At 36.5% G+C, this 13,417-nt stretch overlaps 1 protein-coding gene and 1 long non-coding RNA gene across 8 annotated transcripts in view; one reads left to right on the top strand and one right to left on the bottom strand.

Annotated features, from left to right (window-relative positions):
* The window catches only part of LOC145506221 (uncharacterized), a 527,653-nt gene that overhangs the window by 297,741 nt on the left and 216,495 nt on the right, over window positions 1–13,417 (top strand). The window lies entirely within an intron of this gene.
* The window catches only part of RGS13 (regulator of G protein signaling 13), a 46,824-nt gene that overhangs the window by 22,980 nt on the left and 10,427 nt on the right, over window positions 1–13,417 (bottom strand). The window contains exons 1-2 of one of the 2 annotated variants that reach the window (XM_081490284.1): window positions 2,838–3,667; window positions 1,544–1,614 (exon numbers count right to left, since the gene is read on the bottom strand). The gene's annotated coding sequence lies outside the window, so the exon portion shown is untranslated. Of the gene's footprint in view, window positions 1–1,543; window positions 1,615–2,837; window positions 3,668–13,417 lie in introns of those variants that run through there. The other variant, XM_081490285.1, reaches the window with a different exon arrangement.

Here is a 13,417-nt window from a genome sequence, read left to right as displayed (position 1 = left end):
AGGTCAGAAGCACAGCAAAGGTTAATTTCCAGGCGCACTGGCATTTTGGGGGCTCCTGCAGCTCCTGAGAGGCGACAGGGTATATTAAAGTAATACTGGGCTCTGAAGCCAGAGAGACATGTGCTTGAGTTCAGGCTCTTACTAGCTATGTGAACGTAGGTGTATTAATTAAACTCTTAGTTGCCAAATTTCCTTTTCTCTAAAACGGAACTGAAAATACTAGGAAAAAAAGCACGCATTCAAAAACTTTCTGTTCCAGTTAATCTGATTGATCCTCCTTCAGCTTCTTATACCCCATCCCTCAGAAAGTATTTCCTAAGTCTTCTGCATGTACAGGAATCATGCGTTGTTAGACTGCATTGCTTCCTCTTTTTAAAGTCCAACTCAGACTTCCTAAGTTGTTCCAGTTAATCTTATTTGTGTTTCAGTGTGTCAGCATACATTCCCTGTAATCTTCCTTCGTAAATATTTAGTGACAGAGTTATGTAGAAGATGTATTTTACATAGAAAAATTAGATCACCAAAGCTGTGTTTGGTGGCGTTTTCTGGTTTTCCAGTCCATTAAGAAACAGAACTTGTTGGTTACTGTCCTGGTGACTGGAACCCTGCTGCTCATCTTCTAAGATTCCTGGGACTGCGGATCCCTTGCATGCTTGCATCCCCCCTTTCCATTGCTGCTGGATTCACTATCAATATGCACCTCCACTTTGCTGGAGCATCACAGAACACTCCCCATGTCCTCATAATGCCTTTGACATTAAAACCAAGAGATAGATCCACAAATATTTAACCTAGTTTCTCGTACTAGAACAGATTGAACTTCTGAGTTTATTAGTTCTTCCAACCAACACTACTAAAATTATAGTAAAGGAATGTATAAGGCTTAAACCTGAAGGAAAAGGGAGATTAAACAAGGAGACAGAAAACAAAGTATTTCAAACAAATTCTGGAAGATGGAGAGCAGGTAAACTTTAGAAATTTTAATTCTCATACCTCTAAAAGGAGAATAGAAAAGGCAGACTTTGGAACTTCATCTGACAAAATGAAGAAAATACAATTCACAGTGTGAGGACAAAGAACTTCCAAAATAACTAATGGTTTAAAGAGAAATGTCTGCAGTCTTGCGTTCAACAATATTTATCATTAAGTAGCGTATCCGTGTCTAGAGTTACCAAAACATAGAGTGACAGAGTGAAACACTTTCCTATTTACAATTGCAAACTTTTAAGAAATACTTTTGTTCCCCAAAGGAGTAAATTCTAAAGAAAATTTAAAGTATAGTTCTTGACAGTTAGAATTTTATTAAAATATCCTTTTGATAAATCATATTTGTCTTGCTTATAGTTAAATCAAATTAAGAACATTTTTGGTGAAACTAGACCCTTTAAATTAGAGCACACGTGGTCATTTACTGGTAAAAATAAAAATGAGCCTCAACTATTCCATAGAACTACAATTCTGTTTTGACAAGAAAAAGAGTTTCCTATGAAAGAATGACTTAAACTGAGAAGGTATAGAATTGATTTAAATTGGAGAAACTCACCAAGCTTCCCATCAACAAAAATCATTTTTTTCTCATGTTGGTGGTAAGATATGTGGAAAAATTCCATTGACCTAAAAATAAAATAATAACAAAAGCAAACAAAAAATTATCACGTGCTTTATGGAGAACACATATTTGGCAAAGATTTCTATAAATACCCTGCTTTACATTTTAAGCAAATATTTTTTCCACTTTGTAAGTACTAGATTATGATTATCCCCATTTTTGACTTATTAACTCCTTATTTAGGTTTTTTTTTAGTTTCATGCATTGATATTATAAAAATTCCTATACTTTTAATTTGTATTTTCCATTGCTTTATTGAAATTATTTTTTCTTAATATTGTGTGTTAATTTACCTATTATTTAATATCCTCTGGGTAAAACTAGTATGCACTTTTACTATCTAAGCATAGAATATTTAGAACAAGTTTAGGTTCCATTTGATTTTGCCTCCAACTTTTTTCCTGATTATTTTAAAGAAAGACAATTTTTTATCTATGAGATTGAATTTGTAGAGTGGTTTTAAATGCATTATTATTAATAGAGTCAGATATATAATATGCCAGGAATAGATTCAATTTCCTCTAATATTTAAATGAAATTTCTCAGACTAATAGGAAAATAAATACATTTTCTTAAATGGAGGCTTTTCACACATTTAAAACATTTTTATTATCCTGATAGTCTTTCTGTTCATAAGTTGTATTGGAATTTAAATGTGTTTATTTTACAGTGTAACATGTCATATAAGATTTAGAAAAATTTTTGATCTTAGATTTTGTTTGCCACAGCACACAAAATTATTGCCTTTTTTAAAAGAAGTAATATGTGTAGTGGTGCTTAGGCATAACATTAAAGAATGAAGAAATTTCATAAAATCAAGTTAATGCTTCATAGAAACTAACAACCTACACCTGAAATCAGTACAGCTTATTATATGACGGAACTAATCATTTAGTAATGTATGATTTTTGAAACAAACAATTTTTAAATACCTGACTTTATATTGTATCTAAACATATACACACATTCACTCAAAAAACACATAAAATGAAAAGCCATACTCTAAAACTGTAATATTTCCTTTACTGCTCAAGTTAGAAGCTTCGTTTATACATGTCATTTTAAGTATTCAAAACCTAGGCCACGCAAATGTGTGTTTACTAGTTTGCTTCTTTGTTTCCATAGAAGGAAACTGCTAACACTTCTGCTGTTGAAATAAACATCCAGTAGTCATTTATATCAAGCAAACATCATTGTATTCAACTATTTTACAGAATCTCATACTTACAAATATATGCTGTAGAGGAGTCCACCATGCTAAATTTTATTTCCTCCCTGTATGATCCTTTTGAAATCAGGTTCTGAAATTCCCTGAAACACCCAGTGTTTTTGTTGGCATAAAAGAACTTTACTGTCCCTGTAATTACCTTCGATGGCACTCTGGCCTTTGTACTGAATGTTCTGTTTTTACATACATATCTATGCAAAGAGAGGTTTTGTCGACTATGGAAATTAGTGCTGTGGGTTGCAATGCATTGCTGATAAAGAGGTTTTATCTAACATTGTCATCCCATCTGAAATGATCAGATGATTGGAAGCCGTAGCTCCATGAAATCTTCAGTGTAGTAATCAACTTTTTTTTTTCCCCAGTCATTCATTTTCCTAATTTTAGAAAATGTATAGCTTAAAGTTAAAATACTCCTTTTAAACAAGACAGGGAATTGAATGCCAGTAAATTGGCTACCACAGCAAAGACTTGCTATCAAATTATCAAGAACTATTAAAATCAATCTGGAGCAGTCAAATTACTAAAGACTTATAGAAAGGGAAAGATCTAAAGAGGCCTGTTTTCTAGTTAAATCTTTCTAGTTCTTTCAGCTGGTCCTCACAGGGTACTGTTGGGACTTCCCATTATTCTCCAGTTTGTTAAAACACCTGTTAAATCTAAACAGCACAGTGCTGCAGATGAGGACTGGTGGATTTAGAGGGTGGTGAGATTGCCAGTGTCCTTGTCCTATGTCTGATGTAAATGTGCTTGGGGAGGGTGGGGGGGAGAGGAGTAGGGTGATGGGGGGAGAGAAACGGAGGGGGGCGGGGTGGAAGAATGCTAAATAAAACAGTAGGAAAGAAGAGCAGGCTGTGGTTGATGGAGTGTTTCTTAAAGTAATTAAGAGCCTAATGATGTAGAAGGTTATCTTTATGTGTATTTTATGATTTTGAGGTTTAAACCCAGGGAAATGAGTATGTCAAACCTAAATGGTAAGTGTGGGAGTAGAAAAGGCAGACAGACTTACAAAAGTCAGAAGCTGAATAGATGTGGCAATGTTGCAGGAAATAGAGGGTGAGGTTTGGGTTAGCTGGAAACCATCCAGGTTGTTTGCCTAATGCAGTCATTTTCACTGGCTTCTAGCTATGCAGTTCCTTCCCCAGCTTAGAACATTTGAAACTCTCTCCAGGCACGGAGCCTGGGATTCAGGAATGACTCCCCTTTCTCATGGTTTGGGTGCAGGAAGCAGGCAGGAAGTTTCTGAAAGTAACACTGTGAATGAGTTGCAGTTTCAAAGACTGCTTAACCGAACAAAACTGGAGCATCTTCCTCTAGAGTGAAAACTGTATCAACAGGAGCTCGGAACCAAAAAAGCCCCTGGAACAAAGAGTAACAGAGTGGGGAGGTAGAGGGCAGTCCTGGAAGGATTCCAGAACAGGTGTGGATGCTTGTGGTAGATTTCATAGCATTTGTGCTTTCTCTGGAAAAGTGTAGTCAGGACAGTTAATGGGGTTGGAGCAGTGCAGTTCTTGGTGCCTAAGAGGGTGCGACTGATTTGGTGGTGTCAGGTCAAGGCAGGTACCAGATCCTGGTGCTTCTGGTGATCCAGCTCTGGATCGCCATTGCCTTTGAAAGGCTATTTTTTTTTTCTGATTGACTTCGATCTGCATATTCTGCATAATCACTTTTAGTCTATTTCTATTTCAGCCAAACTAAGTCCAAAGTAACACAAGTTCAAATGCATACGGTCAGTTAATATTTAATATTTTTGTATGGTTAAAATCCAAAATGAACTTTGTAGGAATAAAGTAATGAAATATTGGATAGTGATTGTTGTTGTTGGTGGTGGTAGTTTAAGAAATAAACCTACTATTTGCAGTGCATCCTACTTAACATAGTTATTGCTGTTTGTTCATAGGGTAGCACTTCTTAGTACATTCTAGACGCAGAAGAAATGCCTAGTGTCTTGACTACTAGGCACTGGTGAGTTCTTCAGAGAAATGTACCCTGTAGTCGAAGTTTGTGGCAGTGTTTCCATTCCCACATAGGAGATTTTCTGACATATCCACAAAACCTGCTTTGAGAGCATATGGAATGGTTACTACACTTACTGCTGTGGAGAACTTCTATGAAAGTACAAACTTTTATTTTCTACCTGCCCACAGAGGTATATTTCTTTTCAAACCAAATTTTATAATCGTATTCAGCAGTTATTTCTAGCTGTTCATCTGATACATAGAAAAACTCAATTAGAATGTTTTTATTTCCTTTAAACTGAAAATTAAATGTTTAGATAATAAGTTATAATAACATTTACCGTGATACTTAGCACTGTATAAAAATACTCATTCCTGATGGCTAATTTAAAAAGACAAATGAAGTGAAAAGTGAATTGGAACAATCTGTCAAAGCCAGTCTCAGGTGGTGTGAATATGCCAGACATATCCTCTTTAGTTTTTCACAGAAGCATTTTTTAAGCAATTGTTTTAGCTCTACATTCTTTCATTAAAGAATTTAAAGACATTTTATTCAAGTTCTCATCTACAAAGATCCAGAATTTTTACTAAAAATTTAGGAAACATCGGAGTTCTTTGTCGTTCATACATAATATCTTGCTCTAAGAATTGCCCAGACTACTAGTCTCTTAGCCACGGTCCTCATTGTATCACCAAATAAAAGATGAGGCCCTTTTTCTGGGGTGAGCACATATTCATGATTTGCATTTCATGAGGGATTTCATTTCTCTGCATTGCATTGCATTGCCTCTCCCAGATCCCCTTAGTTTCTGAGTGGATTTCCGCTCGTTCCACCTGTGCCCCAGTCAGGATGACTGGAGTCTGCTCCTGCTTTCCTTCAACTCTGGATCTGCCGCTAGCCTGGCACCCGACCCTCTCTGCTTGCACTGCCTTCCTATGTTGCATCCTGGCAGAGCCAGGATCTTTCGTCATGCACTCAAGGTCCATGTCCTAATGTGTAGCCCTGTGTCTGCCACCGAGCCCTGACTCACCTCCTGGGCTTGTCAGCTCTGGCTTGCTGCCAATTTAGACACAATCTAACTTTGGCTTCTCCCCTGTGTGAGCCAGAAACATAGTGACAACATATATTAGAAGCAAGTCAACAGAGCATTGGACACTGTTCCCAGGACAGAATGCACTTAAATAGCAATTAAAACTAGCTTTCAGTTTTGCCTGCATTCATTCAAATGATTGACTCTAAAGATGCCTTTGTTACAATCATGGTTCTGCCAGCCTGTAAAGTTCAGTCACTAATGTGTGATCCTAATTGTTTCCATGTGGTGGCTGTTCTGAATCTGTTCTCTTGGCCTTCCCAGGAAATCAGTCATGCTCTCAGGACCCTGATCTCCAGTTCATAATTGCACAGCAACAGCAGCCCTGCTTGGTTTCCATTCTCTCCTGAGCATGTAGCAAGCAATCTCATTCTGTCCTCACCAATTAGGCTCCAGGGGACTCGTAAGAAGTTTATTGTTTTCCCTGCTGTATTTAAAGCAACATTAACTTAGTTAGGAAAGTGCTGTTCTTTTCCTGGAAAAAAGAATACATTGCACAGTTGCTTCATTTGGACTGGGATGCATCCATTAGCTTTATTGTACATTCACGTTATCTGTGGAAGCCTCTGCTGGGGGTTGAGTGTACACCCCTTTAAAGAGGATTTGCATTGGTCTGTCAGGGGGCCCAGGCCCTTCCACTTTGTCAGTTTTTGACTTGGGGTTTGGGGTGGGAGTAGGGTGGATGTTCCTGGACCACACAGATAGGGTAAGTTTAAAATAGATAAATCCAGCAAAGCACACACCTGGTAGTGGGCTGAATCCAGCACACTTGCTCAGTCTTGTCCTCACTCTTTTTGGCTAACTGGCCTTTCCTGTCTGCTCTCTCACTGAAGATGCAGCATGTTGAGGTCTTTGATTCATCTTCCTACCTAATACAGACTGGGGTCTCTTTCTGGCTTTCAGAGGACTTCTAAGAGCTGGCCTTCTAGATAAATGAGATTAGCAAATGCTAAGCTCAGCTGTACATTTCATTCTAATTTACTGCTCTGCTCTGGTTTGGAATTCCTTCTGTTTTTTCCTTGGGGATTTCTCTTACCTTTTGTGAGCTCAACTCTGCATTTAAATGGGATTATTTGTTACAAAGATATTTTTTTTCCTCACATTTCTGTGTCTGGTAGTGAGAAGATCTTTTCTTTTATATGTATATGTAATAAATAATGTATTTATTTTTTCACAAAGTTAAATGCAACGAAATAGCAAGGAAGCTGGAATTATTGTTGTCACAGATGGAAACACCATCATTTGCTTCTTTAAGTGAGAAATGCCTGAGACATACTGGACGTGCTGGACATGGTTGCAGAGCTGAGGCCCGTCTGGTTTCTCATCATCTAAACTATTCACCTCACTACCCTTATTCTTTATACAAGCTAGGGATTTCCTGTGAGGTGTGTGAATTTTCTGCTCTAGATGGGAGGAACAAACACACCTGGGCCATATTTCCTGTGCTTTGTTTAATTTTTTTTTTAATTGCAGAGATTAAAATGGCCCTTGTGCAGATCACTACTGCGAAACATGCTGACAGTCTGGAAACAAAACAAATCTGTCCCCAGGGCAGTGGTGAGTGGGGATGAAGAGCTCCATTCCTTTATTGGCTGTCTCTGTGGTGTCCAGGGAATCAGGGAAGCAGCTGGCTAGGTAGCGGCTCAGAGGAAAGGTCAATCTGAGAAGAAATAACTCCTTCCATGGCGAGGAGGGAACTTCAAAGGGTAGAGAACTCAGGGTCAGCTTGCATGCCTCTCCTTCCTTGACCAAAGGAATGCTGTCTTCTCACCCAGCCTTCAGCTGCATGTGTGGATGCAGCCCTGAGACTGGGGCAGTAGATGCTCAGTCAGTATTTGAACGATTCATGAATGTATTCCCTTTCTAACAAGACTCATCGAAAACAAAAACCACCCTTAACGTTCTTTTAGCCAATGTTTACTTTTGTAAAAATTGTGGAATTTAGGGAGGATTATATTGCATAAGTTTTCCCATCACAAACCTTCCTTAGAGACAGCCCTGTGTCTTCCCTGTAACCTTTTTATAATCTATAATTAGTACAGTAGTTAAGGACAGATGTCAGCAAATTCTGAGCTTTGTAAGTATAACTTACTCAAATATATATTTTTATGCAACATGCAAATTTGAACAATAGAGTCCTTATGAGTCTATCAAATAAGGAACTAGAATAAACACAAAGCAAATGTTTGTCTTTAGATCTGAAAAATGTAATGAAACTACATGGTAGAACCTTTGGACGGATATTATAGGCAAATAAAATGAGTTAAAATACATTTAATTTTTAGGAAAAGCAGGAAATTTAAAAAATTGCAGTCCCAGAGCTTTAGAAATCTACTTTGATGTGCCTTCCTCCATAAAAGAATACATATTTTCCTCCCTCAAGTTTGAGTATGTGGGGATTGCTTTAGCAACTGTAGAACTAGTCAATTAAATAAAAGTGTTTTTTCAAGATACAGAAAATCTATGCTTAAAGCATTTTTACACAAAGGAAAAATAATTTGGCCCAAAGAAAATTATATACAAAGAAAAATGAAAAGTATTGCCATTATAAAAGATATAATCCTGGGGACCTAGAATCACACGAGGCGTTCTGAATATAAACATCATGACAATATAGATTATTGAATGATTTTTATAGATGAAGTCAAGGAAAGGGGCAAACTAGGAATTAGATAAGAGGGACTGAAGTGTGACAGAGTCTGAAAAAGAAAAATTTCTGCATTGTCATCACAAACATTCGTTTTCCCCAGACATATTTTCAAATAAAACAGAAAATAATGTTTAATAAAACATGAAATTTGTTTAACCTTATTGAAATCTTTCAAATATAATAGGGAAGATGGCATTTTTTTCAGGTTAGTGGACATGTAACCCATTTTATTGCTTTTCTGAGTAGGCAGAGGGTAAATAAAAATGTGAAAATTATATTAATTGATTGTTTTCTTAATACCTTTGTTGAACAGCTTTGTGAATGAGACTTTTACAACAAGGGTGAAATTTCTTTATTTAAATCTTAGTGTTCTCTATGTAAAGAGTTGCAGAGCTTGTACTAGAGCTGCTTCTTCAATCCTGTTTTAAAGCAGAAGTTCTATCAAAGAAATATTAGAGTTTAAAGGAACTTTGGAGATAGTCGAGTTGAAAGCTTCATTTTATTGACAGAGAAACTGATCTATTTTTCATTGTTCCAAATCAGAAAAAACCCAGGACTCCTAACCCCTGAACGTTGTGTGCTTTTTACTTTAAGGTCTCACATCCGTTTTCTGATTTACTCCTGACTGAGAATTAGAGAATTGCACATATCTTACATTTTTATTTCAAGTTTTATGTAATAACTGAGAATTTTCAGGCACATGTGTCCAGATGTCTTTCTTTACCAGAAAGATGTATGGCACAGATGCTGTAGTTACATAAATTTTGTCCTATTCTTGCTGTACTGTATTCACTATAGTTGATTCATTTCATATTGAGAACTTGGCCTCTGCACTGAAGTGTTAGTAACTAGGTTTCATAAGTTGAATAAATAGAATGCAGTGCTTCAAATTTTAGTTATCTGTCTCAGGTGATGCAGCCTGGGCAATGATATTTTGACCAAGCACAGTATATGCTGCCTACTGCCAGGATATGTAAAATATCTGACAGAAAATATAGATTGTGGGATGATTATACATATTGAAAGCAGTGGTTTATTTTACAAAAGAATTCCGTAACGATTCCTTTAGTGAATTTCTCGAGTTTAAATTTCTGAAACTCAGTTGATGTTCAGTATTTCAGAATGTAACATAAAGCAAAACGTACTTGAATTTGATGACACATGAAAAACATCAGACTTTTCTGAATAACACTGGCAGTTCAAAATGCTGGTCATATTGGATGATGTGAACGGTGATAGACAGTACTTATTAAAATGTGCGTGTTAAGTCTCTTAAGTTGTATCTGACTTGTTGTGACCCCACAGACTGTAGCCCACCAGGCTCCTCTGTCCATGGATTCTCCAGGCAAGAATACTGGAGTTAGCTGCCATGCCCTCCTCCAGGGGATCTTCCCGACCCAGGGATTAAACTCACATGTTTTTTATCCCCTGCATTTGCAGGTGGGTTCTTTACCACTATTGCCACCTAGGAAGCCCACTTCTAATTTTTTTTAATTTATTTTTTTATTGAAGGATAATTGCTTTACAGAATTTTGTTGTTTTCTGTCAAACCTCAACATGAATCAGCCGTAGGTATACATATGTCCCCTCCCTTTTGAATCTCCCTCCCATCTCCCTCCCCATCCTACCCCTCTAGGTTGATACAGAGCCCCTGTTTGAGTTTCCTGAGCCATCCAGCAAATTCCCGTTGGCTATCTATTTTACATATGTTAGTGTAAGTTTCCATGTTACTCTCTCCATACATCTCACCCTCTCCTCCCCTCTCCCCATGTCTGTAAGTCTGTTCTCCACGTCTGTTTCTCCATTGCTGCCCTGTAAATAAATTCTTCAGAACCATTTTTCTAGATTCTGTATATGTGCATTAGAATACGATATTCATCTTTCTCTTTCTGATTCACTTCACTCTGTATAATAGGTTTTAGGTTCATCCACCTCATCAGAACTGACTCAAATGCATTCCTTTTTATGGCTGAATAATATTCCAGTGTGTATATGTACCACTACTTCTTTATCTATTCATCGGTCAACGGACATCTAGGTTGCTTCCATGTTCTAGCTATTGTAAATAGTGTTGCAATGAACAATGGGATACATGTGTCTTTTTCAACCCTGGTTTCCTGAGGGTTTATGCCTAGGAGTGGGATTGCTAGGTAATATGGTAGTTTTATTCCTAGTTTTTTAAGGAATCTCCATACTGTCTTCCATAGTGGCTGTATCAATTTACATTCCCACCAACAGTGCAAGAGCGTTCCCTTTTCTCCACACCCTCTCCAGCATTTATTGTTTGTAGACTTTTTGATGATGGCCATTCTGACCAGTGTGAGTTGATATTTCATTGTGGTTTTGATTTGCATTTCTCCAATCATGAGCGATTTAGAGCATCTTTTAATGTGTTTGTTAGCCTTCTGTATGTCTTCTTTGGAGAAATGTCTGTTTAGGTCTTTTTCCCACTTTCTGATTGAGTTGTTTGTTTTTCTGGCATTGAGTTGTATGAGCTGCTTGTATATTTTTGAAATTAATCCTTTGTCAGTTGTTTCATTTGCTATTTTGTTTTTTCCCATTCTGAGGGTTGTCTTTTCACCTTGCTTATAGTTTCCTTTGCTGTGCAAAAGCTTTTAAGTTTAATCAGGTCCCACTTGTTTACTTTTGTTTTTATTTCCATTACTCTAGGAGGTGGGTCATAGAGGATCTTACTTTGGTTTATGTCATCAAGTGTTCTGCCTATGTTTCCTCTAAGAGTTTTATAGTTTCTGGTCTTGCATTTAGGTCTTTAATCCATTTTGAGTTTATCTTTGTGTATGGTGTTAGGACGTGTTCTAATTTCATTCTTTTACATGTAGCTGTCCAGTTTTCCCAGCACCATTTATTTAAGAGGCTTTCTTTCCCCCATTGTATATTCTTGCCTCCTTTGTCAAAGGTACCCATAGGTGCATGGTTTTATTTCTGGGCTTTCTATTTTGTTCCATTGGTCTATATTTCTGTTTTTGTGCCAGTAACTTACTGTCTTGATCACTGTAGCTTTGTAGTATAATCTGAAGTCAGGAATGTTGATCCCTCCAGCTCCATTCTTCTTTCTCAAGACTGCTTGGTTATATAGGGGTCTTTTGTGTTTCCATATGAATGTGAAATTTTTTGTTCTAGTTCTGTGAAAAATGCCATTGGTAATTTGATAGGGATCATATTGAATCTGTAGATTGCATTTGGTAGTATAGTCATTTTCACAGTATTGATTCTTCCAACCCAAGATCATGGAATATCTCTCCATCTGTTTGTATTGTCTTTGATTTCTTTCATTAATGTCTTATAATTTTCTGTGTACAGTTCTTTTGTCTCCTTAGGTAAGTTTATTCCTAGATATTTAATTCCTTTTGTTGCAATGGTGAATAGGATTGATTCCTTAATTTCTCTTTCTGATTTTTCATTGTTAGTATATAGAAATGCAAGTGATTTCTGTATATTGACTTTTCATCCTGCAACTTTGCTAAATTCACTGATTAGCTCTAGTAATTTTCTGATACTATCTTTAGGGTTTTCTATGTACAGTATCATGTCATCTGCAAATGGTGAGAGCTTTACTTCTTCTTTTCTGATCCGGATTCCCTTTATTTCTTTTTCTTTTCTGATTGCTGTAGCTAGGACTTCCAGAACTATGTTGAATAATAGTGGCAAAAGTGGACACCCTTGTCTTGTTCCTGATCTTAGGGGGAATGCTTTCAGTTTTTCACCATTGAAAATAATGTTTGCTATAGGCTTATCATATATGGCCTTTACTATGTTGAGGTAGGTTCCTTCTATGCCCATTTTTTGAAGAGTTTTAATCATAAATAGGTGCTAAATTTTGTCAAAGGCTTTTCCTGCATCTATTGAGATGATCATATGGTTTTTATCTTTCAATTTGTTAATATGATGTATCACATTGATTGATTTGTATATATTGAAGAATCCTTGCATCCCTGGAATAAACCCAGTTTGATCATAGTGTATGAGCTTTTTGATGTGTTGCTGAATTCTGTTTGCTAAAATTTTGTTGAGGATTTTTGCATCTTATTTCATCAGTGATATTGGCCTGTAGTTTTCTTTTTTTGTGTTGTCTTTGGTTTTGGTATCAGGGTGATGGTGGCCTCATAGAATGAGTTTGGAAGTATTCCTTCCTCTGCAATATTTTGAAAAAGTTTTAGAAGGCTAGGCATTAGTTCTTCTCTAAATGTTTGATAGAATTCTCCTGTAAAGCCATTTGGCTTTTGTATTTTAGGAGATTTTTGATCACATCTTCAATTTCAGTGCTTGTAATTGGGTTGTTAATAATTTGTTTCTTCCTGGTTCAGTCTTGGAAGATTGAACTTTTCTAAGAACCTGTCCATTTCTTCCAGGTTGTCCATCTTATTGCCATATAGTTGTTCATAATAGTCTCTTATAGTCCTTTGTATTTCTGCATTGTCTCTTGTAGCCTCTCTTTCATTTCTAGTTTTGTTGATATGATACTTCTCTCTTTTTCTTGATGAGTCTGGCTAAAGGTTTGTCAATTTTATCTTCTCAAAGAACCAGCTTTTAGTTTTATTAATCTTTACTATTGTTTCTTTCATTTCTTTTTCATTTACTTCTGCTCAGATCTTTATGATTTCTTTCCTTCTACTAATTTTTTTTGTTCTTCTTTTTCCAGTTGTTTTAGGTGTAAAGTTAGGTTGTCTATTCAATGTTTTTCTTGTTTCCTGAGGTAGGATTGTATTGCTATAAACTTCCCTCTTAGGACTGCTTTTGTTGCATCACATAGGTTTTGAGTTGTGTTTTCATTGTCATTTGTTTCTAGAAATTTTTTTATTTCCCTTTTGATTTCTTCAGTAATCTGTTGGTTATTTAGAAATGTGTTGTTTAATCTCTGTGTGT

Source organism: Giraffa tippelskirchi, chromosome 5, assembly GCF_054371585.1.
Source record: "Giraffa tippelskirchi isolate mGirTip1 chromosome 5, T2T-mGirTip1v1.2.pri, whole genome shotgun sequence".
In the NCBI taxonomy this organism is placed as follows: domain Eukaryota; kingdom Metazoa; phylum Chordata; class Mammalia; order Artiodactyla; family Giraffidae; genus Giraffa; species Giraffa tippelskirchi.
The sequence above is the reverse complement of the archived record's forward strand: the minus strand, read 5'-3'. Positions and strand labels throughout refer to the sequence as shown.